At 50.3% G+C, this 27,985-nt stretch overlaps 1 protein-coding gene across 3 annotated transcripts in view; it reads right to left on the bottom strand.

Moving 5' to 3' along the window:
• The window catches only part of adarb1b (adenosine deaminase RNA specific B1b), a 91,480-nt gene that overhangs the window by 35,210 nt on the left and 28,285 nt on the right, over positions 1-27,985 (bottom strand). The window contains exons 1-2 of one of the 3 annotated variants that reach the window (XM_077002458.1): positions 6,161-6,179; positions 1,148-1,208 (exon numbers count right to left, since the gene is read on the bottom strand). The exons of 1 other annotated variant lie outside the window; for it this stretch is intronic. The gene's annotated coding sequence lies outside the window, so the exon portion shown is untranslated. Of the gene's footprint in view, positions 1-1,147; positions 1,209-6,160; positions 6,180-27,985 lie in introns of those variants that run through there. One more of the 3 variants, XM_077002457.1, reaches the window with a different exon arrangement.

The following is a 27,985-nucleotide window of genomic DNA, read 5'->3' as shown; positions in this document are numbered from 1 at the left end:
AATGTCAACAGTGGCTATAAATGAAATATTATTCCCAGTGATATTAAAGTGTCTAGCTGCTTTGAAAATTAATGCACCAGGGACCCTCCAGATAATCCCCCATTGTAGCAGGTTGTGCACAACATCTCCCCACCACAGTAGTACATGGAGATATGAGAGCTTACAGAGTGATGTTTAACAACGGCTGATGATGTAGGGCCAGATCTACACATCTGTGTTTAGTGTTCGGTTAACAGTTTTCAAAAGTGACACAAACAGCACACGTGCCCCCCCCCCCCCCCTCCACAAACCACCCCACACACAAACAGACATCCAGACATCACCGAACCTTTTTCAAGACTGGTCATTGATATAAAGGCAGTGGAAACAGGTTTCAACATCAAGGCCTACAGGTACAGAATCAGACTGAATCTAGGGAACTGATTTTCCAAGATATAAGTATACCAACAAGCCAGAAGTCACGGGCCAGTCACCACTCACAAACCCTACCAGTGAGCCAAAGCACTTCGATGAACAAAACTCTGGCACCACCTTTTGGTCAACTATAGTTACCGCATATGGTCAATCATACAGAGCAGGATCTCAGACAAAGTTTTTGGAACAAAGTTATCTATGGCTTCTAAAGATCCTGTACAGGAATGGGAGGGAACATGCAGTCAGTCATGTCAAGCACATCACACAGTTAATGCTCAGATTTCCCATCATGGTTCAAAAGAAGCCTTTAATCTCCAAGTGCTGTATCGATCAGCACTCTCACGTGTTAGTTTACCGGCAGACTCATCAAACATTGTTCTTATGCGCTTTGATAACATGAATAAACAGAGAGAGCAGTGCAGAAACGGATCGATGTGCAGTGTGGCACTTCAAGAGGCAGCAGCGTAGAGCTGCAGATGGGAGAGGTTATGCTGCCCCCTAGTGGACACCTGCTGAAAGTTCAAAACCTCCCTTTTATGTTTGATCACCGCGACGTTTGTGTTCGTCACAGAGTGCGTGTGGAAGAACACGATCTGGCGTGTCTGAGCGGGCGGAAGGGCCGAGGTGTGACGGGGCAGAACCGCACAGAACCGAACCCCCACGCATACGGGCCGTGACGGAGGACCCCGGGTGGAGGAGAGGCGGAGCAAATGGAGGGGGAGGAGCCACACACCTGGGTCGCTGTGAGGAACTCGGACCAGCGATCAACCCCGTGCTCGTCCGCGATCCCACGCCTGTGTGGAGAGAACAGAAAGACAGCGAGAAGATCAGAGGATGCTTATCTGCTCTGAGAGAATGGAGGACACATTTCAGAGAAGGTATCTGATCCCTCATGCTATCGCTATATTGATGGCATGACTGGACCCCCCCAACACGGGGCAGGGGACAGTGTTGTCAGTCCTAGTCAGAAAGACAAAGCACAAGCCTACATCTGGAGTGGTGGAGGTGAAGGGGCCGCACCACCCAGCAGATCTGTGGGGCCATAACGTCCTTCGCCACTCACAGGGGGCAGCAGAATCTCCTGACCAAGATGATCTGATGAACAAGCAGACCAGCAGAAAGTACCACAGGCTGCAGAAATGACACCAATGAGCTGGACACGAGGAGGACGTGTCCTTTCCTGCCAAGCCCAGTCGTCTGGCCACCGTAACAACCCAGACAACGCTGGGGGGGGTGTTAAAGAGAGAGGAACACACACTACACACTACAACCACACAGCCTAACTCTACCTCATTAAGCACTCACTGTAGTGGTAGTATGCAGAACACCTGCAGTATCTGGTTTATGTAATTTATGTAATTCACCACGTGTCCTGTAGGGGGCACTCTCTCCATGCACGTCAGCATGAGAGGAGGAATAAGTCCCCTACATCTCCCTCTCTTGCTCACAGTTCCTGTGGCTATATTTTGTCTGCACGTGGAAATTCATAACTCGAATTTTGCTTTCTGTCCAAAAAGCAAAAAGTAATAAACCCTCATTTTATCATAATAGTTCCATATGTATATGGATTTGTTTCAGGAGTAAACACACACACACACACACACACACACACACACACACACACACACACACACACACACACACACACACACACACAGACCCAACAGAACCTGTAGCAGCCCGTTGCTAGGCTGCAGTCAGTTTCACCACCACGGCGAGGCCACTGGTCAGGGTGACGGATGACTCACTGATCGAGAACTACGATGGTTTTCAAACAGTTTCTTCATTCTAGGGTTGCTCACAATATGCCATCGTAAAGGCAGTCCGAACATCACCATCAATGTTACTGTTTATACGTTTAGCACAGTTTGTTCTAACCAAAACCGGCATCTCCAAATAAGTGAATTAAAAGGAGCTGATGATGGGCAATGTGACTGATGTAGCACACTCAAAGAAATGTGAAGTGCAGGATTTCTCCTGATGGGGGCGCTCTTACCCTTTTCTTCTACTGTAACTCAGTTTCCATGTATGTCGGGGCTTCCGCATCACTCAAGTCAGAGCAGCGAGCTTTGAACTCATCACATGAACAATTAGCCTGCTGCTTATCACGCTCTCGAGTGGCACCGACCCGCTTTAGCAGAACCGTGGCTGATACCCGAACTCTCCCAAGTCTGGTGCCGTGGCTGTGGAGAGAAGGCCATCTGGGGGTCATGGTGCAGCTTAGCGCCTGGTTAAACCTCCACACGTACAGCCAGGCCACATGTTGGGCCTGCTGAGAACCCCTCACAAATCCCCCTCAGAGGCCGCGGTTATCTGTGCTGGGGCCACTACTGCATGATGGCTGGGCCACAGCGGGCTGGGGGCTGAATATCCAGGAGACAGAAGGCTAAAATCCACAGGAGGTGGGGGGAGGGGGTTCAGTGCTGTCTAAGAGTGAGCCAAAAAGAGAGAGAGGGAAAGAGAGCGTGAGAGAGAGAGAGAGAGAGAGAGAGAGAGAGGGGGGGGGGAAGAAAGAGGGGGGGAGAGAGAGAGGGAGAAGAGAGAGGGGAAGAGAAGAAAGAGAGAGAGAGGTGGAGAGAGAGAGAGGGGAAGAGAGAGAGAGAAAGGGGAAGAGAGAGAAAGATAGAGAGAGGAGAAGAGAGAGAGAGAGAGAGAGAGAGAGGAGAGAGAGAGAGAGAGAGAGAGAGAGAGAGAGAGGAGAGGGAGGCAGAGAGAGGGAGGCAGAGAAAGAGTACCTGACTTCATTCCAATTTTAAGCAGCATCACACAAATTCAAATCAAGCAGCTCCTGGAGGGGATGGGGAGGTCACAGAGGTCACGGGTGCCTTGGTGCGCTCGGGCACGGCACGGTGATGGAGGACAAGCTCACCGCGTTTCCATTTACACTGTTAAAACGAACCACCACCCACGCATCCTTTACTCCACCCAAGGCAGACGGAGGAGTGCCGTCCTTCGCACCCGCCCGCCTGCCCTACGGACGTGTTTTATCTGGGCTCAGCGGGGGGCCAAGTCATCGCCTGAAGGTTAAAGCGCAGATGAGCACATCTTTAAAGGGGCCACACCGCCGCTCACAGGGACGGGTCAGTCTGCACTGGCCACACCTCCACCACACAAGAACAAGAGGAATAAGGCACAGATTCAATAGGGGAATCTAGTTGAGTCTTCATGAATCACACTTCCTGACAGCACAGATGGAGCTCCAAGGCAAAAAAAAAGAGAAAAATAAGCAAAGAAGAGATCTGACGGAGAAAAGGCGGGGTTACAGGGAGGGAGAGGAAGGAGAGGCGGGGTTACAGGGAGGGAGAGGGAGGAGAGGCGGGGCCACAGGGAGGGAGAGGGAGGAGAGGCGGGGTTACAGGGAGGGAGAGGGAGGAGAGGCGGGGCCACAGGGAGGGCGAGGGAGGAGAGGCGGGGCCACAGGGATGGCGAGGGAGGAGAGGCGGGGTTACAGGGAGGGAGAGGGAGGAGAGGCGGGGCCACTGGGAGGTAGAGGGAGGAGAGGCGGGGTTACAGGGAGGGAGGGGGAGGAGAGGCGGGGCCACAGGGAGGGCGAGGGAGGAGAGGCGGGGCCACAGGGATGGAGAGGGGAGGAGAGGCGGGGGCCACAGGGAGGGAGAGGGAGGAGAGGCGGGGCCACAGGGAGGGAGAGGGAGGAGAGGCGTGGTTACAGGGAGGGAGAGGGAGGAGAGGCGGGGCCACAGGGAGGGAGAGGGAGGAGAGGCGGGGCCACAGGGAGGGAGAGGGAGGAGAGGCGGGGCCACAGGGAGGGCGTGGGAGGAGAGGCGGGGTTACAGGGATGGAGAGGGAGGAGAGGCGGGGTTACAGGGATGGAGAGGGAGGAGAGGCGGGGCCACAGGGAGGGAGATGGAGGAGAGGCAGGGTTACAGGGAGGGAGAGGGAGGAGAGGCGGGGTTACAGGGATGGAGAGGGAGGAGAGGCGGGGCCACAGGGAGGGAGAGGGAGGAGAGGCAGGGTTACAGGGAGGGAGAGGGAGGAGAGGCGGGGTTACAGGGAGGGAGAGGGAGGAGAGGCAGGGTTACAGGGATAGAGAGGGAGGAGAGGCGGGGTTACAGGGAGGGAGAGGGAGGAGAGGCGGGGTTACAGGGATGGAGAGGGAGGAGAGGCGGGGTTACAGGGATGGAGAGGGAGGACAGGCGGGGTTACAGGGGGGGGGAGAAGGCCACAGTCCCAGCCCATGACCACAGTCTTCCTGACAGGGTGCTGGTTTCAGTGGAGCAGAAACAAGCCCGCTAAAAATGACCTGCAGAATTCCTCGAGTGGCCAACCAGGACAACAAAACAAGAAAAAAGAAACAGAGAGAGAGAGAGCAAAATAACAGCTAAATAAATACATTCTATAAAACTTTTAAAGAAAAAGAGAAACCTGGCTGGCTCATTGGAGTCAGGGTTGGAATACTAACACTGGCTAGGTGAGGTCACTGGTACCCTTTATAAGCCATAAGGTTTATAAGACATAAAGTTAATAAGGTATAAACATGCCTTTGCTACCGTGACGACAACCCTCTGCCTGCCATGCTGCTAGTGTCAAACCTCAGCCTAAATAGCAGCGGGCCCCTCCCCCTGCTCTGTTGATGGAGCACAGGGTGGCGGGCCCCTGGGGGCCACCATAGGAATATCGGACCATTCACAATGGAAAAGGACACGAGGGAAAAATTACTGCCGCTGCATCGAGTGTGAACTTCCGACAGGGATGTTGGATTTATGTGAACTGGCTCCCTGGGCTGCATCCCACTAGCTAGTCAGCACTGTGCCGCAGACACACACACACACACACACACACACACACACACACACACACACACACACACACACAAGGCCAGAGATCTCTATAAGCGGGCAGCAGTGCAGCACACACAGATTGGTCCCCGTCACAAGCACGGTGGAGTCTCAGAGAGTCCCAGCACCAGGTTTGCGTGCAGGCACCGTCAGTAATGCGGTAGTTTGTGGTGACGGGGTCACATTATAAAACCAAGAGTTAGGGAGAAACAGAAATATCTTTAAGGCTAAATATGTGTGTGTGTGTGTGTTGGCACCCAAAGCAAGTAGAGCAGGAAACGGTGTTCACTGCAAACGCAAACACACACACACACACACACACACACAGCTCTGATCTCCAGCATCAGTACAGGCTCAGGAAGCAGGAGGCCATTAGAGAGTGTCATTAACACAAATGTGCAAGGCTAAGAATGTGAGGGTTATGCGCGCGCACACACGCACACACACACACACACACACACACACACACACACACACACACACACACACACACACACACACACAGATGGAGGAACCTCTGCACTGGTTTGATATGTCCAGCTACAGGAGGGTTATCAGAAGAGAGACGGAGACCTGCCACTGAGTATGAGGGGAGCGTGTAGAAACAGTGAACACAGGTATCGAATCACACTCCCTCCCACACACTTGCGTATGTGTATCCGTGTGTGTGTGTGTGTGTGTTCGCACAGACGACTGGCTGAGCTGGGTCTGACGCCGTGCCAATGGGCCAGGCAGGACAACAAGGCCCTGCTCTGTTTCCCAATACAGGACAGCTTCATTTGCGGGCTGAGGGGCGTGAACCTCCCAGCCCCGCCCCTTGCCCGGGCAGACGGCCCGGGGCTCCGCCCTCTCCTGACCAGCCCGGTCGACGCTCGCACGACACTCCCCGCACCTGTCCTCCTCCGTCACCCGACACATCGGGGTGGTTCGGTTCGGACCATCCCTCGCACCTGCGATCTGGGTCGTCTCTCTAGAGATGTGACCGGCTGGTGGGGCGGTGGGCGGCCCGGATGGCCAGGTCAGCTGGCGCTGTAGAGGTCGGTGAGGTGCGGGGCACTTGCCCGAGGAGCTGGCGGTGGCTAGATGCCCTGCCACCTGGCCGCTAGCAGGGGGGGGTTAGAATCCTAAACGAAAGGAAGGATGAAAATGCTATGAGAGAGAGAGAGAGAAAGAGTGTGTGTGCTTTCATGGCAGAACAGTTTTCCAGAGCCGGGGGCCTGAGGTGTCCAGTAGTCTCACGTCTTAAGAAGATGGACAAGAGTGCGGGGCTCAATCACACACACACACACACACACACACACACACACACACACACACACACACACACACACACACACACACACACACACACACACACACACACACACACACACAGAGATGGAGGGTGTGCTATGAGTCTGCTTTATCAAGAAGCCATAGAGTGAAGGGGGATTTTCACTCTTTCAGAGGCAACATGAACACTCATTAAAGAGAGCCAACATCCCCTGGGACTAACCCCACAAGTTTCACGCTCAGCATAAAATCGCTTCCCGAAAACATTCACGCCTCTCCTTCCCTCCCTCTCCTCCCTTCTCCTCTCCTCTCCTCCCCTCTCCTCCCCTCCCCTCTCCTCCCCTCCCCTCCCCTCTCGTCTCCTCTCGTCTCCTCTCCTCCCCTCTCCCCTCCCCTCTCCTCCCCTCTCCTCTCCTCCCCTCTCCTCCCCTCCCCCTCTCCTCCCCTCTCCTCCCCTCCCCTCTCCTCCCCTCCCCTCCCCTCACGTCTCCTCTCGTCTCCTCTCCTCCCTTCTCGTCTCCTCCCCTCCCCTCTCCTCCCCTCCCCTCACGTCTCCTCTCGTCTCCTCTCCTCCCTTCTCGTCTCCTCCCCTCCCTTCTCCTCTCCTCCCCTCTCTTCTCCTGCCCTCCCCTCTCTTCTCCTGCCCTCCCCTCTCCTCTCCTCCCCTCGCCTCTTCCCCCCTCTCCTCTAGCTGCTAAACAATGCTAGCACAGCGTTCCCACGCACAGGCCACTCAAGACCTCAGCTCTGGTTACCGCACTCACTTTTAACTAGGCCAGCAGTGTGTGAGTGAGTGAGTGAGTGAGTGAGTGAGTGAGTGAGTGAGAGAGAGAGAGAGAGAGCATAGAGGAGAGACAGCAGAGAGAGAGAGGGAAGAGAAGAGAAAGAGGACAGAGGGAAGGAGAGAGAGAGAGAGAGAGAGAGAGAGAGAGAGAGAGAGAGAGAGAGAGCACTGTGCAGGTTGTTTATCTGACTGGGTTGGCCATGTGACTACTTAGTGAGCTTGGATCTTTATCCACCTGGGACAGGCACTCAGGACCTGCTCAGCACTACGGCTCAGCCCGGCCGTCTGTGCTCCTTTACGGACTATAACTGCGGGCCAGACCAGCAGCCCAGGCCAGGTAGGAGCTTAGCCCGTCACTCACAGTGTCAGCAATGAGACACCCCGTGTGACACTCCTCAAACCTTCACTGTCAACGTCATTCCTAAAGTTTAAAGATCACAAGAGCACCGGGAGTGGGAGCTCAGTGATGAAAACTGGGTTGTGTGTGTCTGTGTGTGTGTGACAGAGGGAGAAAGAGAAAAAATGTGGCAATTCTGTCATTTGGAAAGCACTATACACTAAAGAAGAGTGACGTATCAGGCGTGAAAGAGAATCTGTCCCGCCTCTTAAAGCACTTCTGGTAATGGCAGGGACAGGACAGAGTCTACTGTCCCCTCTGGGTGAACCTTCTGCTTCTGTGGCTGAGAGCTTGAAGACATGGCTCCTCCCCCCTCCGTCCCCAGACCTGCTCCAAACCACACATCCCACTCTGTGCATGAGGGCTGTGAAGAGGTGGCTGTCCTCCTGGTCTAAACCCGTACCTGGTCCATATCCCCGCCTCAGGGACCACGTCAACAGCCTGGTTTCGTTATGATCTCCCCACAAGACAAAATATCTGGGACAGTCTCACGCGAGCCCAGCTCACCTACGGATGTGTGTGCATGTGCTAGCATAAACAGGCAGCAGCACGTCAGCCCGTGGTTCATCTGAGCCTCTGTATATCGTCATGAAGCAATTACACTAGGAGAAACCCTTGTTAGCTGCACCTGTAACCCAGAGAGGTCGCACGCAAGAGGCATGCAGGCGAGAGGTGAATGTACGGAATTGCCAGGAATTATCTCAGCAGGGCTCCCCGAGTCCGAACAGAAATCCGCGTATCATCTGCAGATTGGAGTGTGGCAGGTCGGCTCCCTCGATATATGACCTTCAGCGGTTCTGAGCACTGGGACATTCAGCAGTTCTACTAAGCACTGGGACATTCAGTAGTTCTACTGAGCACTGAGACATTCAGCAGGACCACTGCAGGAAAGCCGAGACACAAAGGAGACCCTGGCGTGTGCCAATATTTATTTTCAGCAGGGGGCATTTATTATTATTTTTGCGTATGCGTGCACACACCCCCCCCCCCCCCCCCCTCACATTCATCTACAAACTCACACATTCATATCCACCACGTTGCCCTATAGTCACGTTGCCCTATCGTCACGTTGCCCTATCGTCAGGTTGCCCTATCGTCAGGTTGCCCTCCTCCTCTGCACACGTCTGGGAGGCTCCCACGTCTGGGCGAGGCAGACAGGTTCTGCTGTTCTTCTGACACCAGCTTGCTTTGTTCCAATCCCCAACAGCACAAAATCTGCTGCGTGATGCCAGTTGTGTTTCTGACGGTCACGTTCGCGTGTGTTTCCATTTACTGTGTATCCGCACGTTCACTTCCTCTCCTCACAGTAGACACACGTGCCATATTAATCCCAGAAGGGACAGGCTGGAGGCGGGAGGCCCAGTTGGACAGAAGCCAAGTGGGTTTGATAAAGACCAGTGGACAGGAAATGACTGCACCAGTGGACAGGAAATGACTGCACCAGTGGACAGATGCACACTTGCATATTTTTGACTCATATTATTTTGAGAATTACAGTACCTTTCAAGCAACCATTTAATGGTTAAAGTTTTACCAATCATTTAAAAGAGATATTAAAGAGATTGTTTATAATTCACTTAAACTGGCTCCTGCTCAAGATGTCAGATATTATTGTGATTATTATTATTATTATTGTGCAAAAAAGGATATGGTTATCAACATCAACACCAAAAATGTTTGCTTATGTTTGCATTAATCACTACCCTAATACTTAATCAGCTGAGACCAACATGAGAGATTAGCACAAACACTGAGACAAACACACCCCCTCCAATTCTGCGCTGTTTACTTTTGACAGGCGAAGCCCCGCACAGCCTCAGGAAGATCTCACCCTGTATACAATACAGTATCTCACATTTGTCATGCAAGACATCATCAATAGATTGGCAGAATAATCCATTTTAAAGGTTTGCTCCATCATCTCTCTTTAAATACATCATCATTCCTGTTAGAGACTCTAATCAATTCAGTCGAGGCCTCTCCAGGGGGCCAGCCAAGCAGAACAGCTGTGTCAGGGTCATTTGGACACAAGGTATTCTGGGTAGATTTTCAATAGCCTCCAATGACAACTGAAACATACGTGAGCAAGAAACGAGCTCTAGTGTCATAGCTGCGACAGAGAATGAGACTACTTCGAGACATTACACCAGTCATGTTCAAACAAACTCTACTCCATCGATTAGGACCCTTATTTAATGCCTCACATTCCTGCAGGTAACGCCTTTGACAGGTCAGGACTGTGAGCACAATACAGCGCGTTTATATCATCAGGCTCTGTTCCAGCACAGGACGCCCAGCTCATGCAATCCCTCAGCGGGCTTTAGTAGCCCCCGGGGAGCCGTGAAACCAGGAGAGTCACACGGTGTGTAAGGTTTGCCGTTATAGCCCCTATAAGTCCTGCCTTCTCCACATCACTACCATCGCACTCGCATCAGAGAACAGGAAGTCCTCACGCCCACCACGGCTGGCTCGTCACGCCTCAGAACAGAACGGTCACCCACCACTGTGCACATGCACCCCCCCACCCCCCCACGCTGACCAGCACGCCCAAACGCCTCCTCCAGGCCCCACGTTACGGGGGTGACATCTCCATGGGTGGAGGCTCTACAGGGGCAGGGAGGCAACATGCCTGGCTCACCAAAAACCTTCTAAACAGGCGTTTGGGCCTGGACATGAAACCGATGCTCACTGGTAATGAGTAGCACCAGTAAATGCACATTGGTGGTGGTGGTGGAGGTGGTGGTGGGGGTTAGCAGGCCTGTTCAAGGGTGTAGGATTACACACACACTGCAGGAACGTCAACACCCTGCTGAGTGGAATGTGTTGATTTTTCAAAGCGCATATTGGACAACTGCATATGCAACACTGCAGCAGATATTCGAGCAGCGTGTGGTGAAGTTTCTACCAATAAACAGTTCCTGTTGAGGCCTACTTGATTCATGTGAAGCTCTCTTTCTTTTTGACATTCAGCTCAGGCTGTGACATTCACACTACATGTCGTTTTCATTATTAATACGGCCCAGGGGTGCGGGCTCTCGTGTTCCTCCTACTGGACCGGACATCGATGCTGCAGCCAACACACTCTTTTCGGTTTGCTTCTTAAAGGATGCGGTAAAGTTGGTTATAAAACTATGGGTGCGATTTTCCCCTCTGGCTGGGAAGAGCAGAACTCGGGGCGGACTGGAGAAGCTCGAAGAGCAAGACCTCAAACTCAAGAACCCAGGGAGACACGCGAAGTCGCTGCTTACCTGCAGGCGCACGCGGGGAGCAGATCGCACGCCGCCAGCCCCGACGCTCTGAAGCACATACGGGGCTTTTCCAGTCTGTGAGTTCAAACGCAAAATGTAGACATCCGGCACGCAAGAGGAAGAATGAAAGCGGAGCGTGACATGGCTGTTAAAGGAGACGTGGGTACCCAGCGTTCTACAGCATGCACAGGCCTCGCTGTCATCAATAACAGCGCATAAATGATTAATAAGGGTTCATAAAAAATGAATGCAGTGTGCTTATGAAATACTCCATCGTAAAGGCAAAAAAAAAAAAAAAACCAACACAGGCCTTAGGCTTCGCAGCCCTCGGCCACAGGCTGCACGGCGTAACAGACGGCCACTCAGAAACGCCCGCGCGGCTGATGTAATGCGTCCCTCGTGTGCGCCTGTCCACCACGTTACAGCGCAGAACGAATGAGGCCAGGCAACGGAGAAAACATTTGGAAGGCGGTTTAGGTGAGGCTGTTTGGACATAAATAGACAGTGAGGTCATGTTCGCCTTGTTTATTGGTCACTGGTGGGCTCGGCCGGCACGCCCCCTCCCCTGCGAGACGTCAGCGAGGTCGGTGCCGCGCTAGCGTTAGCGGCTAATCCCCTATGCCTCCGGTGCGGCTTCATACACTTGCCTACTTCACAGCCAGGAAGAAAGATTGGGCTTGAGAGAGAAAGAGGAGAAAGAAAGATGGAGAGGGAGAGGCAGAGAAAAAGAGTGTGTGCTTGGTAGCGCACTGCAAATAGCTCCAGCAAAATGAAAAACGCATACTCAAACGAAAGAAAGAAAAATTGGGCCATGGACGCCCAGCTGAGGGGGAAGAGCAAAAGAGAGAGGGAGAGAGAGCTTGTGTGTGTGTGTGTGTGTGTGTGTGTGTGTGTGTCTAAGGAAAAGAAAGCCTGTGAGGAGATGTCTACCATGCCTGCCCTGACTGCATTAGGGTGCTGCGTGGCCCCAGGGATGATAAAAACAATAACAGCTGGAGGGGAAAGAACAATGCCAAGAGAAAAAGGCCCTGACACCATAAACACCACGAACCAGAAAACACCACGAACCAGAAAACACCGTAAACCAGAAAACACCATGAACCAGAAAACACCGTAAACCAGAAAACACCGTAAACCAGAAAACACCATGAACCAGAAAACACCATGAACCAGAAAACACCGTGAACCAGAAAACACCGTGAACCAGAAAACACCGTGAACCAGAAAACACCGTGAACCAGAAAACACCGCGAACCAGAAAACACCGCGAACCAGAAAACACCATGAACCAGAAAACACCATGAACCAGAAAACACCATGAACCAGAAAACACCATGAACCAGAAAACACCGTGATCCACAGAACACCATGATCCAGAGAATCAAAATCAAATCAAATTTTGATTTGTATAGCGCTTTTCACAACATATGTTGTCACAAAGCGCTTTAACACAATGATCCAGAAAACACCATGAACCAGAGAAAACACCATGAGCCAGAGAAAACACCATGAGCCAGAGAAAACACCGTGAGCCAGAGAACACTGTGAGCCAGAAAACACCATGAACCAGAAAACACCGTAAACCAGAAAACACCATGAACCAGAAAACACCGTAAACCAGAAAACACCACGAACCAGAAAACACCGTGAACCAGAAAACACAGTGAACCAGAAAACACCGTGAACCAGAAAACACCGTGAACCAGAAAACACCGTGAACCAGAAAACACCGTGAACCAGAAAACACCATGAACCAGAAAACACCGTGAACCAGAACCAGAAAACACCGTGAACCAGAAAACACCGTGAACCAGAAAACACCGTGAACCAGAAAACACCGTGAACCAGAAAACACCGTGAACCAGAAAACACCATAAACCAGAAAACACCATGAACCAGAAAACACCGTGATCCACAGAACACCATGATCCAGAGAATCAAAATCAAATCAAATATATTTGTATAGCGACATATGTTGTCACAAAGCGCTTTAACACAATGATCAGAGAACACAATGATCCAGAAAACACCGTGAGCCGGAGAACACCGTGAGCCGGAGAACACCGTGAACCAGAGAAAACACAGTGAACCAGAGAAAACACCGTGAACCAGAGAAAACACCGTGAACCAGAGAAAACACCATGAACCAGAGAAAACACCATGAACCGGAGAACACAGTGAACCGGAGAACACTGAACCAGAGAAAACACCATGAACCAGAGAAAACACCATGAACCAGAGAAAACACCATGAACCAGAGAAAACACCCTGAACCAGAGAAAACACCCTGAACCAGAGAAAACACCCTGAACCAGAGAACACCCTGAACCAGAGAACACCATGAACCAGAGACTGTGCTAGGGCGTCTGCATCACTCTCTCCATCCAGTACGGAGGGTTGTGAGTGGATCCTACTGCCACAAATGTTCAGCTAATCTGTTTAGGATGTATATATAAATACATTTGTAAGTGCTTAAAATAATTTAAGAAGCTTCTTAACTCAAATGATCAGAAGTATCACATTACTACAGCTTAATGGGAGTCAGACTGAAGCCTAAAATAGCTCATCGCTTTCAGGCACACGTCCAACACAGTTTTGGACTTCATATTTCAAAGGCTTTGCCTACCACCAGTCACTGCATGACGGTGGAGAGAATTCAAAGAGATTCAACAGACCACACGATGGCTGTGTGGTGATGCTAAACCAAACACCCAACCAAGTGCAGTAACAGCTTCGGCTCCGTTCTGTCCAACAACAAATGACTGGGAAATGGAGGATGTTATCATCCAATGCAGAACTGAATTTCTGCAATAGATAGGTCTTCTCTCTCCAGCACGTAGAGCTCCTCTCCCCAGCTAGGGACCAGATGTAGGATGCGGCTGCGTGACGTCTTGCCTGCTAACACGTTTTCCTTTCCAGCATTCGCATTGAAGGCATTCTGGGTATAAGACCTGGATTTATTCAGCTCAAACCACAGTGAGTGAAAAGTAAACTTTGATTCTGCTGTGCACGGCAAGGGATTATAATGCGATGTTATTCAAATTAAGTAGTACCAAACACCAAGGCCTGATGCTACACTTCTTCGAACAAGCTAGCTTAGGACATATGTATGATCATCAAATCCTCAAACCATATCGTCTTATTATTATTATTACCAAGCACACACTGTTAGTGGAGACCCAGGCAGCCGAAGCTTTGGTCAGCACCCTGACACTCAGCCTGGTCTTTCACAACATACAAAAGCTAAACCGCTTTATTTAGTCATTCGCCCAAAGCACACCTCTATACCATCCCTACCAGGACAGCAGAGCCAGCCTCCAACAGATCACAACGTCACTCCTATAGCAGAAAAAAGGGGGGGGGGGTTAATGGATTGTTAGATTTGCACGTGTAGAAATGACTTCAGCATCAGCACATGGCAGCTCAGAGTGAGAGGAGAGGTAGGGAGAGAGGAAGGCTGAATGTGTAAACGCTAGCCTGATGGCGATAACGTCCTGGGGCTCCGTTATCAGCGCAGTGTGCTGCTACAGTCTACCAAACGTGTTGTTTACCAAAAAAAAAAAAAGAGGTTATTCTCAGACGTGTCACATCGGCAGTGGAAACAGCCTGCTGGTCTGCGACTGGTTGCCTTTTCTTGTCCTTTTTTTAAACACCCTGTCAATTAGTGTGTGGCGGTGTGGAGGAGACCAGGCGTGGCGCTGGGATGCTGCTACTCGCGATGCAGCTGAAAGCATTCCGCTAGGGAAAAAAAAACCCCAACAGACCAAAAGCTTGCTGGGAGCGGGCTCGTTTCTGGGACGCTCGGTTCACAGTAGGGTCGTGATGCAGCGGGTCACGGGTTCAAGGGCCCCTGGGCGGGTCGACTCCTGCTACACGAACAGACACTCCCTCCACAACTCTTGGCGGGCACCTTCTGTTTCATTCCTGCCTAAAGATACTGCCACCTGGCTTACAAACGTCAGACCCGCTGCCCGAGTCGGTCAGTGTGAATTACCTTATAGCATTCCATGTCTTGCCTGACTGCCTTGTGTCCTCTGATGGGAATTGTTTGTGAATCCAGCACATCTCGTGCGTCTGAAGCCAGTTCTTCGCTGGCCTGCGGGTAAAGTTGACGTGACACCGCAGTTCCACATAATCAACACACAGCTCCAAACAGGAGTGGCTGGTCGAGCCCCTGACAGCAGGACTGTGCTGCAGCGTTCTGCTCAGAGTTGGAATGAGGATCCATATCTGCAAGGGAGTGACTCCCGCTGTCGGAGGCAACGTCACAGTGCAAGATGGACGTCATCACCTCGCGCGTCCGGCCCTGGGGATCTTGCTCAGCGAAAAGCAACTCTCCCTCCACGATCAGCGCGACCCGCTCTCGCTGCTCGACCCACTTTCCGCTGTGGACTCGGTCCATCGGCCTCATCTGACGAATCGGGCTGCGATGACGCAAACGGCAGCTTCGCCACGGCCGTACGATCTGAGCCGAGGCCCCACGTGCTCGTTCTGGCTCTGACCACGTGGCCAGCGCTGTGAAAACACCTGGATTAGAAGAAGCTACTACAGAGGAGAAGTTTGGAAGAATCACGGTAACAATCAGGGTTCCATTGGCCAATTGGGTCATTTGGAATTAGAGCTGGTGCCTGATTGCAGGAAACTAACCTCGCATTAAAATGGTTTGAAATGCAGCAACCTCTCGCTATTTAAACTGCACTTTTGAAGTGTTGCACAAAATGAGCAATCACATGGATCCCGTCAGCTATGCCTGCAGAAGAAGACGACTGGGTGCTTTCCGTTGTCAGTCATTACATCAAGCGGCGAGCTAAGGGGCGTAGCGACAGTCTGGAACAGTCTGGTTAGCGTCCTGCCTGCCCGCACGCCAGCCCCGCCCCAGGAGATGAGCGGCCCAACCGCTGCCTGTCCCGCAGAGGGGCAGAGGGGCAGAGGGCCAATCGGAAGACAGATGCAGAAGCGCACTTGCCCAAGGCCGTCCTCTGCCCATCAGCTTTGTGGGCCTCTGTCCCTACGTCCACGTTTTCCTTCACTCACCCCGAGGGCTCTGCTGTCCCTCACCGAACACTCCTCCCATTTGATGGCAGTCCAAAACATGGACTTCTTTCTCCTTACATGTTCCATGTGCACCGCACAGGAGAGCGAGCCTGACTGCAACGGCAGCGAACCCTGCACTGTCTGCTCTGTGTGGCTACTACAGCTGTCTTCGGCCATCCAAGTGCCTGCTAACCCGCCTCCATTCAGAAGGCCCCACATATTTAAGTGGTTGTTAAACAGAGATTTCCAGCCTCATTTCATCCCTCTACCACAGAAGAATCACGACACAATCTACATGGGGAATTTAGAAATAGATTCATGCCCGCAGGATTGAATAAACAGTTTTGGCAAATTTATAACAGGATAAAGGTTAATAAAACGAATAAGATGACAGATGAAGATGTGATGCAACTTAGTAAATACATATACAGTGTTTAGGGGGACGATACAGTTAGTACAGGTCTGCTCCGCAGGTCATGGACACACTCGACCTTCTCGTCTGATCTCAAAACAAAAGCAGGAGGGAGACTTCATCTGAGCGTGAAGAGCCCAAACGCTCTCCACTTAATCCCCGTCTGTTCCATCCGGAGGAGCGCAGCCATGCCAGGACCCTAGCGTGGCGAACGAGGCGTCTCCTCCACACGGAGCTCCGCATGGCGCAGAGCTGACCACCACACCCGATTCGCTACTACTCAGGTCCCCGACCTCCCTGACTCCACCCCCCACCCATGCTGCCCAATCGGTGAGCAGGCTTCCCCGCAGGCTTTTGGGAAACATCCAACGTTCCTGGGAAGGGCAATGTGGCCCGTCTCAGGAGTGGAGCAGAGAGTGCCGGTGGGGCCACTCTGGATCAGACACAATATCAGCATCTCCATATTTGTCCAGAAGGAGAACCAGAGGCCACAACGATTTCCCCATCAGCCTTTGAGCAACCACAGCACAGCAGACATCCACCTCTACGTATAAACCATTACCACAGCCGCGCCAGGTGGCAGGTGGCGGTGGGAACCTGGTCCTGGTTCGGTCAGGGTAGGACAGGGTAGGTCAGTGCTGGCATCACTGGCAGCGTGTGTTGTTTATTGGGTTATTTTGTTGTTTCGTTAAAGTCGTCAGAAAATCTGTTTATGGCTAGAACAGCACGTAAAATACAGTGTTTCCCAGATGAAAGGGATAATTAAGTGTTGGCATATTGAGTTAATGCAAAAATGTTGACTTTAAAGTTGGATGCTTCTACTATAAAAACTTTATAAAGACCTTTGCAAGAAAACCATATACACAAAGTACATTCACAGAGCACTGAGAGGCCAGAGAGAATTTCCAACCACATGCACGCATGCCCGCCCACACACACACAGACACACAGACACTTTGCAATGTATTTTTGCAATTAAAGTGACTTGTAATTGCCACATACTGTCCAGTTCAAAGGATGTAGCAGCTCTGTTATTACGGCCATAACTACGTTAACACAGAGCAAAGTGTCGTCGTGCCCAACTATGAGATATTGTCATGTGTTAGTTATTAAAATAGGCAGTGCATTTTTCAGGGCATAGCTTCAAAGTGCAAGGAAAATTACAAGTTCAAAAAAAGATCAAAATGCACAGAATAAAACCATTTGTCCATCTTAAAAATATATTACAGCACAGACTAGTGAGAGCTAAGCATTTGGATAACTGCAGTCTTCATCACATGGCCCAATACGCTTACCATTAAAAACCCAGTTCTTTAAAGCCCTTCACAATGAATCAAGTGAGAGCCAAAACCATCATTTCAGTTCGAGCACTTATAAGCCAGCAGCCATAATGCCTCCTAGCACGGGCTATAACTCAGTTCTTCAGTTACCCCAGCAACCCCTGACCCCAGTGAGAATACCGCCAACCAACACAGCTACCGCCGAACTACAAACACAGTATTCTTATCACTCCCTACATGAGAACACACACACACACACACACACACGCACGCACGCGCACGCACGCACACACGCACACACACTCACACACTCACACACACACAGAAGGAAGACGGTAAGACGTAAACCAAGACGGCCGACATGCCAGAGAAGCAGGCAACCTTGCCTTGCAGCCGAGCCGTACTCTCCGCACTTCGGGGTGGTGTCGGGCGGAGCCGCCCTGCCCCGACACTGACCGCACCCCCAAGCAGGTGAACGTAGCCAGGAAGGTGAGGATGAAATTACAAGCCAGTTCACTCGCTTGTCTGACTGGATGAACGGATGAGTGGATACATAGAATGAAAGATGGCATTAAGACAGACGGAAAAGAAAGGGTGTCCTGAAGAAGCAAGGACAGACACAAGGACAGACAAAAAGACAAATGCAAGGACAGAATGCTGCAGAAGGACATGAAAAACAAGCTTTAGTTTCTTCCTAGAGGAGCATAAATTCCTCCTCACTGCTAGAAGTCCAGCTGGACCGAGACAGTAGAGAAGCCATGACTGACCAGTGAGTAAAAGAACAAAAACAAATTCATTTTTAATTTGTTACGTGAGAATTTGCTAGCATGAAGTGCAAGTATATTTTGTTCCCCTGATCTGTTCCTGTACTGTATTTTATTATCTCACACATGCACACGCACGCACACGCACACACACACACAGGGAAGGTGAGGGAGAGAGAGAAAGCAGTACTGACAGCAGCCTTCACGTTGTGTCACCATAATACAGCACGAGAGTAATGAAATCAAACTGCCTCTATATCCGTGTAATCCAGACGTCCTTCGGGGTGTAATTCAGGCCATCTCCCTACTGTATGATGCATGCCAAATGGACTTAAGCATAGTTTGGGTGAGACACACATGCAGCTGTTGGGACCGCTCAGTATTACAGGACAGGCAGACATGGCCAGACCAGAATCTCCACACACCCATCCATGTCCATCCGTTCATAAAGCTGGAACCCCTCCTGATGCTTGGGGGGGGGGGGGGGGGGGGGGGGGGTTGCATGAGCAGCAGGCATGCCGAGAACAAGTGCCGCGTCCCTAATCTCCACATTCCAAATGCACCAAGCAACAGACTAACAGCAGGCGTCCAGACGTCATTAGTCAGTGGCCTGGCACAGCTGGAACCATGTGCTAATATATTAGGGATTCCTGTTATGGAGCGCAGAGACTGGTCATGAATGGGGGGGGGGGGGGGGGGGGTTCCTGAGCATCTCTGTATGAAGAACGAAGGATGCGCCAACGACAGCGAAGATTTGACGCTCCACGCGCAGATGAGAAACATGGCCACGCCACCTGGCTAGCAGCCATGATGGGGCCGGCAGCCAAACCAGATGTTATTATATATTATATGCTTTCATCGTTCATATGATTTTCCTCTTCTGGGCTGAGATTGATGATATTCTAGAGATCGGCTGGAGCCACTTCTCCATTTTTAGGGGTGACAGAATGCCCGTTCCCTACTGGGACAACCTTAGTTTTGGCCTTCCTCTTTCTCTTGGATGACTGCATCACCTGGGACTGTTATATCCATCACCACTGCTGTCGTCTGCATCTTATTTGTCATCGCCGTGTCTGGTTGGTTCTCCACTACTTGTTCATCTGTCTGGAGCTGGAGGTCCCACAGGATCTCAGCCTCGTCCACCACTCTCCTCCCCGAAGCTCCTCCCGTTTGGACTTGAGTCCAGCTCACGCGTCTTTGCATCTGTTCCTGCACAAGATCCTGGCCACTCGGCTGTGCCATTTGTGTGTCTGGCACGCTTTAGCTACGTCCTGCTCCTCGTTGCTGGATGGTTTCTGGAGCTCCGTGGCACACGGTATGCATTTCGATCCGTGTGGTTCTTGGCGGCCGATGTCGTACAGAGCCGCTAATCATGGCAGCACGTCGGTCCTGTATCTGGAAGTGGGGCTGAATTTGTAGCCCTGCCGTCTTATTGCTGATCTGGCCAACGAACAGGCCTGCGCAGAGAGGACTGGGAACAAGTCCTTGGCATACATTTTCATCTTCATTACATTTTGGATGAAGACTTTATACAGAGCTAAGCATACAAGCATCCAAATGTTTGCCATTGCTTACTTGTAGTTGATACAAGCAATGTTCAAGTTGATCTATCGGCCAGCACGTGATGCTCTGAGACTCTGCTGTTGTTACCAGTTCTCTTCTGAGCGGTGCTCAATGAAGTTGGTGGACAGTATTCCTGATGGGATCTTTCATGTTGTGGACAGGAAAAGTGCTTGACCTCAATTTAGCCCTTTTTAGGATCGTTGATGACTATTGACGTACCTTCCATTAACCTTGATGTACTTTCCAATCTTGTGTTAGCCGGCCCGCACAGAAGCCAACAGTAAGTGTTTCTTCTGCTGGTTGGCCATGCGCAGCTGTGCGTTTCTTTAGCCAGTAAGCATGGATCACGTCGTGAGGAGGTGCGCCTCAGTTCCACATGTATGTGACTTACACTTGGACATGCTGACTGGTCCTGCCCTGGGAGCCTGTGGTGCTCTGCTTCGAGATCTCCCAGCGGCTGAGTACAGGTGCATCTGTGATGACTCGTACTCCCATATGCTCTTCCAGGACTGCGCTGTTCTAGCTCTAGAAGGTGCACGGTCAGGGTTCTCTGTAATTGAGAGAATGCTTTGGCCAGTTCTTTGGTGAAGAGGTCATTTGTTTTTTTGGTCACTGCTTCCTTTGTGTCTAATCACAGTGCTACTGATCTTTGTTTAGCAGGTGCAAGGGCCTCCCCTGCACACTGTATTTTGATTCCAGGCATTACCTTTGAACTCTGACTAAATAATAATGTAATAGCATAATAATAAAGTCTCTTTTCCTACAAGGCAAGTGCAGCATAGCTAGATTTTGAGCTTAATGTTTCCGTAAAAAAAAAAAGGCCTTCACAGCACGTACCTCAATAGGAAATATGAGCTGGGTGTGGACTCTTACTTTGTGTGAAGCCTGATCCATATAAATTCTGAGTTTTAAAAAAGTCGTTTCCGCCAGTCTGAGGTCTTGAGTTGAACCTTCCTTGGGAAACACAGCCACTGTCATGGGTACCTGAGCAAGTTCACGTGAGCAACATATTGGGGGGTGGGGGGGTGGTTTGGTTTGGTGAGGATGACCTTTCTGAAAGTGCTTCAGTGTCCCATATACTTGTAAATCCCTGTGTAAAAATAAAACATTCCCAGTGGAAATGCAGATCTCACCACACCCTTCATCATAAAATAGTGTTGCAGGACGACAACCACTGAATCCTTCATTAGCCGTCTGATATTTTAATATCGGCATAATTTCTTCATCGCCTTCATGTTCAGCCTTTTCTTGTGTGGCTGAAATTATGTAGCTTTGCTGTCAGAATGCATTTGACAATAAAATTCACATGGCCTTTTGGTTTCAGCTGGGAGGTTAATCTAGTTCAGTCCTTCATTTCTGCAGTGAAACAACTGAGCCCAAAAGTCTCATTTGCAGTGGCAATAAACTTTAGACACAGAAAAAACCCCATTAAACAACAATAGTAAAGGAATTACAACACAAACCTGACTGCAAGATCCCTCGTGCTCTTCACCCTCTCATTACATCAGCTGTGTTAATCAGCTAAAGCTGTAATTACGCTACCCCCAGCGTGTAATCTGATTGCTGAACACAGTGATGAAATCAGCTCAGCAGCGCTGCCTTCAGGGACGGAGGGGAGGAGCACAGGAATTCGGCTTGAACAAACAAGCTTTTCTGATTAAACAAACAAACAGGCGTGAGACAGCGGCGATGTGATCAGATTCTGCACGCCGGCGTGAAGAGCTCGCCCGCAGACGACTCGGGGCAAGAGAGAAGCTCAAAGAGGACGGACGGAGTGGGCAAAACCCCGTCAAGCAGACCCGATGCGAGCGTGCTGCTTTTGGGACTGGATGACGGGCCCTCCGCGGCCATGAACACGGTGTGTGCGTGCCTTGGGCTTCTTCAACACCATTCGAGGGCAAAAGAGTTCTTCAAACAATTTACCAACATATGGAGACAGTTGTACTGATCTAGTATTTGGGAATTCAGAGTCTGGACCAAAACTCAAAGGACTGTACCATTAAACTGGGCCAAGCTTTAGGTGCTGTGCTGATCAAAATTCTCATCAGGCTTTGGAAAAACTTCAATGAAGTGAGCTCTTGCCGCTCCAGTCTCTCGGCAGAGTTGTGAGGATGCCGGCAAGCCTGGAGTCCAATAACTCAGCTTTATTTTTTCCAGAGAAACACAAATTATCTTAAATGACTTGTCAAAGTGGTGTTCGAATTGGATGGTCGAAAAACACCGCCCGGAGATGGTGGAGGCACATCATTTGCATTTAACAGAGCACAGGAAAGCAACTTTATACAGCGAGACCCAGCACCAAACAGGCGGAGGACAAAGTTCTGATGCAGTGGGTGCCGTGTGGTCAGCAACCCCAGCTCACAACACAGCAGTGAGACACTTAACTCCTAGCAGTGGGAAGCCGCTGTACTGATCAGGATCTGATCGCATTCATTGACCAAATGTTTCCAGAGATCCCTGGTGCGAGTTAAACTACAAATAGCACATATTCTTTTATTTAATACAACCAAATACAGTGATCACAATCATAATAATCATAAGATAATCAAACAAAAGAATGAAAATACCAACCGAAAACACCAAAACTACGCAGCACAGTCTCACAGCTCAGCACAGAAAGGATCACATTACAAAGGCATTTCTGACAGCATCTTCATGTTACATTTTTCAGGAGCATGGGCCAGAGAGGTGAACAGAGCAGCCGGTTGGATAACGCCCGGGGCGACGGCAAACGCCGGGGGCGACGGCAGGTGCACTGTACCCATCGCCAGCCACGTTGTACCCACCACCAGCCAGATGCCATCATCTGCGTGAGGCCCATGTGGGCGACACCCGTGTGCTGGGAGCCCCATGGGTGGCGGTGTAGCTGGGCGTTCCCCGGGCGGCGGGCCACGCTCGGGCGTCTCCGGCCGAGCGGTTTGCCCGGCGGCGCAGAGCAAGCGTCACGCTGCTCTTCTGAATCACATGCAGAGTGTTTTAACTGGCTTTCTCCAAACAGCTCCATTCCTGCATCTGCATGCAGGTCTGCACGCACCTCAAGTCAGAGGGAACATCTACATTACAGAGCAGAGATAAGAGTAGAAGCTTCTTTCTCTGGTAAAACTCCACAGAAACACGAAGCATCGCTATTGCAGTCTCAGGCCAGATGAGATAATTGTTATTACAGTGGCCAGCTGAAGGGCCTTTTTCCAAAGCACATAAGGTTTCGATATGAAGCACACAGTATTTGTGAGCCTCTGTTTCATACATTTGACCAAAAATAGTCAAAGAAAAAATGGCAAAAGGTGGAGAAAACACACAAAACCACACTGTAGGTTTTCTAAAGGCAGTAATCAAACATAGAGGCTGAAGTCAAACTGAGCATGTGCAGGGTTTTTGCCTGAACCCCCTACATCATGCATTATCTACATAATTGGAGGTATTGACTGGCGTGGAGAGGCCAGCAGTGCCAGGCCTGTGCCCAAGGGCCTGCTCCATCTTAGCACCCACCCAAAGCGTCTGGACTCTGGGCTCACGCTACACTACAAGAGCAGACAGACAGGCTACCATTTTCAGAGCGTGTTCTCACACACACTCGTCATCATTTCAATGCAGCCTGAAGGCGCGAAGGTTATTCATGCAAAACAAATGAATGCACACACACACACACACAACCACACGACTACACAAACAAAAATGATAAAAGGAAAGCGGAGAAAAGTGCAAATTTGCCACTAATATATTATATATATACACACACACACACACACACACACACACACACACACACACACACACATATACATACATATATTTGTATATATACATATATATACACTACCGTTTACAGTGACAGCTGTCTTGTAATCGATGCGTTGTGTTCGTCCCTCAGGTGGGAGGGGCCCGCGATCCGTCTCACCTGAGGGTTGTTTGTTTGTCTATATATGTCTTGTCTTTGTACCAGTTGACCACTGGTCATTATATCCTTCATTTGGATCAAGTCATGGGTTTTTGGTTTGTGCACTTTTTTATTAAACCATACATTTTCCCTGAGACTTGGCGTGACCGCTTCCATTTTGTTTCGCTCACCCTGCCCGTCACACATTCTCATTCATTTAAATCAACTTCAACAAAATTTATACCAGTATTGCCACCAAACGTGCAAAAAAAAAAGTCAGATTTTAGAACAGAAATTCTATTTTTATTTTAATTGTTTTTATATTTCCATACATAGACTCAGCATGGAACTGTGCTCTTATTGTGAAGTGAGAACGCTGTATGATATTACATCAATGCTCACAGGAAGTGTCTCCATCACCTTTGATGCCCTGCTGCTGCATGTCTCTTTAAGGCCATTAACGCTAATGCGTCTTAACAGGAGCAGCACGGCGAGTGCTCACATCTCAAACACTTTTACAGGACCCGGTTAAAAAGGGCCCACACCCTTTTATCTCCTCCTGCTAATGTCTGCTCACATGTGCACTGGAAAATGACTCAGACTTCGAGGTCAGAGGAGACGAAAGCAATTGTGCAAAAAGTGAAAATGCCGCAATAGACACTCACTCACTCCCTCACTCACTCACTCACTCACTCCTTCCCTCACTCCCTCCCTCCCTCACTCCTTCCTTCACTCCCTCCTTCCTTCACTCCCTCCTTCCTTCACTCCCTCCTTCCTTCACTCCCTCCTTCCTTCACTCCCTCCTTCCTTCACTCCCTCACTCACTTTCTATATTCCATAAAATGATGGATGAAGACTATTTACAGATTTTGCTGTTCTGACATATACAAAGTACAGGGCTGTTCTAAGATTTACTGCTCCAATACCTTCAGATGAATTCTAAGTGATATTTTGATTTTGCCACGAATGAAATATCATCTCTCTGTGTAACACAGGGCACCTTTGTAGAAGGATATATCTGTATCCGAATCCACAGCATCAAAAAAATAAATTAATCAATCAAATAAATCTACATTGCAAGCAGTGTAAAGTATCACAGCCCTCTTGCATTTCTTTCTCAGGTAGCGTCCTGCCCCAGAGAGAGAGAGAGGTGGGCAGTAGCGTCCTGCCCCAGAGAGAGAGGGGTGGGCAGTAGCGTCCTGCCCCAGAGAGAGAGGGGTGGGCAGTAGCGTCCTGCCCCAGAGAGAGAGGGGTGGGCAGTAGCGTCCTGCCCCAGAGAGAGAGAGGTGGGCAGTAGCGTCCTGCCCCAGAGAGAGAGGGGTGGGCAGTAGCGTCCTGCCCCAGAGAGAGAGGGGTGGGCAGTAGCGTCCTGCCCCAGAGAGAGAGAGGTGGGCAGTAGCGTCCTGCCCCAGAGAGAGAGAGGTGGGCAGTAGCGTCCTTCCCCAGAGAGAGAGAGGGGGGCAGTAGCGTCCTGCCCCAGAGAGAGAGAGGGGGGCAGTAGCGTCCTGCCCCAGAGAGAGAGAGGGGGGAGCAGTAGCGTCCTGCCCCAGAGAGAGAGGGGTGGGCAGTAGCGTCCTGCCCCAGAGAGAGAGAGGGGGGCAGTAGCGTCCTGCCCCAGAGAGAGAGAGGTGGGCAGTAGCGTCCTGCCCCAGAGAGAGAGGGGTGGGCAGTAGCGTCCTGCCCCAGAGAGAGAGGGGTGGGCAGTAGCGTCCTGCCCCAGAGAGAGAGAGGTGGGCAGTAGCGTCCTGCCCCAGAGAGAGAGGGGTGGGCAGTAGCGTCCTGCCCCAGAGAGAGAGAGAGGGGCAGGCCGCTGAGCCACCGCTCCACTCAGGAAGTCAGAGAGCCAACGGCGGTCAGTGGGAGAGAGCGGAGAACAGCTGTGGTGTAGTCCTCAGGGTGGGGTGGGGGGAGGGGGTGGGGGTCTGGGGGAGAGAGAGGAGAGAGAATCGTGACTGAAACTGTTCAGTGAGAGCGCCAGGGTTCTATTAAAAAAACTGGGTGAAGCACGATGATGGTTAGGAACAGAGAACAGGACAACTTACTCCAGCATTAAACAATCTGACATGTGCCTAGAACCCAGACTGAAGCAAAATCATTATTTCATGTATTGTCTGTGGGACTCAAAAACAGACTGAACAGAATAGAAGCCATGGTCAAGGGTGCTTTAACTTCCTACCATCTGGTTTCTCAGCCAAGATATATTCGACCTATTGAATTTATATTGCAGTGTACAGACAAATCGTTCTTGGATTCCAGGCATCTAGAAAAGTAGTATGTGAAAAGAATCTCCATCCTCAGCCATACTATTCACTGCAGTAATGAAGGACAGACACCAAGATCTCACACACATGATCAGGTGAGGAGCATCTGAAGTAGCTTGAGTGTCTCCACTGTTGAGACACTGTGTCTCCTGCTGTTGCCTCTGCAGGAGTGGAGGATGTGTGCGGAGGAGAAATGGAGACAGCCCTCCCAACCCACATCCACAAACACATGTCCCCACCCCAAACTCTTCTTTCATTCCGTTTCCTGTCTGTGGAAACCTGACACCGGGCCTATATTAATAACGCCTTTGTTAAATAAATTAATGAAGGCCTTTAATTCTTAAAGGGCCAGCTCATATAAGCATGAGAAATTAACAATTTTCCATGGCAAATTTTTAATGGCCATCAGCCCTGTCTGTTAGGAAGGTGACGAACTTCAGCATTCGCCCGATTTCGTTCCTCACACACACACACACACACACACACACACACACACACACACACACACACACACACCACACACACACTCCAATCCTGCAGCGAGTCCAAACGACTAGCACGTTACTGCCAGACAGCTAGACCTACAGAAGAGACGGCATGTTCTCCAGCACACAGACACGACCCGATTTACAAAACCATTTTAAAACAAACATACAACAGACTGGGGCCACGGTTTAATGTTTCAGCCAAGAGACGTACAACAGGCACGTTTCATCACGTTTACATAACCACCACAGCTCGAAGAACGCACGTTTCTCCCTTCATTCACATGATGAATGACCTTCGAATCACGGTATGAAGAGTTTTTCTGTCAAACTGGACGTCCATGCCTGGTAGGCAGTCGCTGTGTCAAGGCCAGGATCGCAGGCGCTGGCCTACAGGGCACAAGCCCAGGGCGTGACGTGTGGTGGAGGGAAAGGTTTCAGAACCAATAACCAGCAACAGTACGGCTGGAACCCGAACATGAGTTGGGGGGGGGGGGGGGGGGGGGGGGTCAACCTCCAGAGGCTCTGCGAAATGTATGTCTGACAGCTTTGTGAAGCTCTGCAAGAAAACACCTTTGCCTGTTTCCAAACAGCTACAAAACAACCAAAACCAGAGTTCAAATTCTCTGATCAGTACAACATGTATATTTGAAAGTTCGAACGTAAATGTTAAGGGTTGACTTGGTGTAACATTGTAATGTATGTGGATCCAACATGATAGTGTCACACAGAGAAGAGCTTAGAAGGCTTTTCAGCTTGTGTTTGGAGTGGACAGTGAAAATACTAATCCCCGCACGCTGGCCCCCGGCCCACCGAGCTCAGTGCTCTGCTGAGATCAGTGGTACAGAGAACAAAGAGGAAAGTGAGAGCTTTCAAAGCAGATTGCTTCAGAGTCACTTAGAAATAGAGGCCTAAAATCACCTCCGTCACGCTAACCTGGCAGAACGGAAACATGAAAGTGTGCAGTACATATCTTCATCTCAGAGTTACACACTTCATCTTGCTCCCTCTCTCTATCTCTTTCTCTCTCTCTCTCTCTCTCTCTCTCTCTCTCTCTCAAAAACACCTTTTTTATACCTTATCAGGTATAGAAAAGCCTAATCTTAGAGCCTAACCTTAAATCAAATCCAACCCTTAACATTAATCACAACATCCAACATCTTTTACTTAAGAAGCACTTGACCTTGTCAGAACCACACTGTTAGAGTCCTAAAAAGGTACGTTGCTATGGTTTTGCCATGTCACTATTCAGGACATTTTTGGCTTTAAAAATGGGTGAAAAACACACACACACACAGCCACACACACACACAGCCACACACACACAGAGCAGAATGTAAACAGCCTTCCAGGAAAATAATTTTCTATAATTATCAAAACAAATGCATATTTTATGAC

Source organism: Brachyhypopomus gauderio, chromosome 4, assembly GCF_052324685.1.
Source record: "Brachyhypopomus gauderio isolate BG-103 chromosome 4, BGAUD_0.2, whole genome shotgun sequence".
In the NCBI taxonomy this organism is placed as follows: domain Eukaryota; kingdom Metazoa; phylum Chordata; class Actinopteri; order Gymnotiformes; family Hypopomidae; genus Brachyhypopomus; species Brachyhypopomus gauderio.
This window is presented reverse-complemented; position numbering and strand designations above follow the sequence as displayed.